This window comes from Mercenaria mercenaria, chromosome 14, assembly GCF_021730395.1.
Source record: "Mercenaria mercenaria strain notata chromosome 14, MADL_Memer_1, whole genome shotgun sequence".
NCBI classification, from domain to species: domain Eukaryota; kingdom Metazoa; phylum Mollusca; class Bivalvia; order Venerida; family Veneridae; genus Mercenaria; species Mercenaria mercenaria.
Window position 1 is genome coordinate 38,142,069 of NC_069374.1, and position 3,489 is coordinate 38,145,557.

General features: G+C 35.8%; 1 long non-coding RNA gene across 1 annotated transcript; it reads right to left on the reverse strand.

Annotated features, from left to right (window-relative positions):
- Positions 1 to 491: 491 nt before the first annotated feature.
- Positions 492 to 3,280, reverse strand: LOC128548454 (uncharacterized). Its single transcript, XR_008367056.1, has 2 exons — positions 3,193 to 3,280; positions 492 to 1,410 (listed from the first exon to the last, which is right to left on the reverse strand). It is a non-coding gene; the product is annotated as an uncharacterized LOC128548454 (long non-coding RNA).
- Between the last annotated feature and the right edge of the window lie 209 nt (positions 3,281 to 3,489).

Here is a 3,489-nt window from a genome sequence, read left to right on the forward strand (position 1 = left end):
GTGCAGACCCCTTAACATTTCAGAGTAACATTCCAATAAACTTTCATTATGAATCGTGAACTGCAGACCAGGTTGCAGTTCGCAATTCGAATCGTGAACTTCGAACTGCAAACTGCAGACCAATTTGCAGTTCGAATCGAAAACTTAGAACCACAGACTAACAGGCACTTTGCAATTCTAGCGGAGGGGGCGGGGGAGGTGGGGTTTGGGGGGCGAGTGCAGACCCTCTAGAGCCCAACCCCTGTTAACATTCAAAGAAAATTCTGATAATTTGTTTATGAGGAGACACTTGGTAGACATACTCAGTACTGGAAGAAATTTATTTCTCCAACTGTAGATAAAAAAAATTTTGTTGTTGCACTGATGCAACGTTGGGCTTTTGCTGAATCATTGCATCAGTGCAACGTTTTCATAAAACTGGTTTTAAAGAAAATAATAAATAGCTAAAATACTTTTAACAGGTGTAACATATTTAATGATAAACAATGAAATAATAAATAGATATAATTCCAATTAAAATACAATGGCAGTCAGTTTTGACCTATTTATGTACATACGTACTGATGTCCTTTCAAAATCTACACCTATTTTATTTCAGAACTTGATATTTTCAACTGAATTAACAGTATTTTGTTTCATGCACATGCACACAGTTTTGGTACATGATAGTTTAAATTCTACAACAGTGACACTTTACAGTAAGTTCTCTTTTAGTGTAAATTAATCATTCACTGTCCCATCTGTCTATATGTGTCTATGTGTGATAGTCCCGGAAGCAGTTTTTCTGATGCACAAAGCATAAATTTACGTCACATTTGGGACACTTAACATACGTAATCCCATCACACCCTGAAAATCTGCATCGTTTGCGCTTTTCTCCAATCTCTGGCAAATGATCAATACCATCATGGCGAACCTCAGCAGACACTTGCCTCCATTTGCTGTTTGTAACAGGTGTAACTGCTTGTAACTCTTTAAAATCGGCATGTAGTGATTACAGATGTAACACTTTGCTATCGGCATGTATCCGGTAACAGGTGTAACTGTGTGTAACACTTAGAAATTGGCATGTATCCAGTAACAGGTGTAACTGCGTGTAACACTTTGCAATTAGCATGGTACCGGTAACTGGTGTAACAGCATGTAACACTGCAATTGGCATGTATCGGTTACAGGTGTAAGACTTGGCAATCAGTATGTATCGGTTACAGGTGTAATTGCGTGTAACACTTTGCAATCAGCATGTATCGGTAACAGGTCACTGGTGTAACTGCATGTAACACTTTTCAATCAGCACGGTACCGGTAACAGGTGTAACTGTGTGTAACACTTTGAAGAACTCCGAAAAGTCACGCACAGTTTTGCTACGTTTAGGCCTAGCAGTTTCTTCCATTAGTTCCATTGCACAGACTGAAAATAAAAAAGAATTATTACGTCTTAGACAAAACAAATACAGACATCCCAACTCTCCCGATCCGTTCGGGTTTCTCCCGATTCTGGTTGTAAAACCCGATCACCCCGATCAGAAGTCTCAATCTCCCGATTAAAAAAAACACCAACATAAACACACAAAAATTATGAAATAATCCGCTTCTTTGCGCCTATCTGATACTGCATCACTACTGACGAGTCTGTAAACAACAGCTTTCGGATATTTTCGCACCTTATTCTACCCGTGCTGATTATTGTTTATTACACGATTTAACAAAGCCAGGTGTTGATTAATGTGTCACAGTTGAAATTAAAATCCAGACATTAGATATCTTATAAAATTCAATCAAATTTAGATTAGAAATTATACTGGCTTTACTTAACTTTTTCTGTAACTTTTTGAAATCGAAAGTAGATGGTCGCCGAGTCAACCTGCTAGGTTTTAAAAAACATTTCTCTTAAAATCATTTTGATAAGAGGAAATGTCATGGTAAATTTTAATATCACTTACTATCAAATGCTGTTAAACTGTTTTTGCATCATAACAATTTGTCAAACACATTCTTTTAACTGGAGATTTAGGCAAATCTACGAAAGTGTAACAATACCCGGACATTCAATTTTGGATAACAGGATTTTGATCAATAAAAGTATTTGAGCCAGGGGTTTTAAATACTGGTTGACAGGGATGAGAATCAAACAGTAAATTTTCTATTGCTTAAACTTTTATTCTTTTAGCTATATACATTTTGTTTTTACAGTTCTAACAGCTGCACAGTGTTTGTCATGTAAAATTCACCTGGGGAGTCTTCTTTCCAACAAAAGAAATAAAAGTGCAGGTTTAATTCTCAGTGGTGTTTTGAATTTAGACATGGTGCTTAAAGTGCCATAACTATTTAATTTTGCACAGAAGGCTTCATGTATTATTGTTCCAAAACATTAAAAATGCATGAATAATAAGATATAGACAAGTGAATTTTTTTAAGACTAGTGATTTTATAAGGGCAAATAAGTTTATATTATCATTAGATTTGTTAAAAGCTTCGTTATCATGAACATTATTACCGCGGTTTAAAATCTCCCACTTGAACACCTCAATCTCCCACTTTGGAAAGCAAAAACTCCCACTTGGCATTCAGAAAAAGTTGGGATGTCTGCAAATAGCTTAGTTTAAATGACAAGTCAACTATTTCCAAAAAAAGATCAGTAAATTTGACTAAGTAAGCTGCCAAGTAAGTAAGTAAACGTCACTCGAGTTAAGTGTTTGGCCGTCGCCCAGGAGATCAGGGTCCAAATCCCCGCTAGACCTAGTTCTATAAATAAGCTTTTACATGCACCATTTTCCATTCAATATTCAACAGTTTTGACATTTTACGTTTTAATTTTTCTTTGCATCTTAAGTCTAATATAAAGTCTTATTTATAGAAATAGGCCAGACCCGAAGGCTTTTCCTCATAGAATTACTCATGTCACAAGAATTTTTTGCTGACTAAGTCTAAAAAATAGTCAGGCAATTAAAATATAAAACTGAATTGAAAGCTTCAGTGACATTTAGCTATAAATAACTGATCTGAAGTAAAATTGTTTGCACTGGGCCTGAAATCTCATTTTCCACAAAAGCCCAACGTTGCACTTGTGCAACAGTCCATTTGTGTTTTTTTTTCCTATAAAAAACATGCAAGATACAAGGTCATCAATGAGGCAAAATGATGTATCCATTTTTACTTGAATAATTAAACACAAAAAAACCTATTTACTTACCATTTATTTAGAAATATAGACGTTGAAATTAATATTCTTTTCGGTCCGACTTTACATTGGACAAATGGCGTATTTGCATCAAAGGGACGCAACTCATGAAAACGTAGCCATTAGCTGCGGCTAAATCCCGTTACTCGTTAGGGTCAGCCACCACTAAAAAGAGGGTGTACACATGAAATTGGCAATATCTGTTCTGTGGATACGCTTCTAAACGGTTATGTTGCACCAGTGCAACATTGGGCTCTAGAGGGTTAACTTAATTAAGAGTAGCATTCCAATAAACTTTCATTATGAATC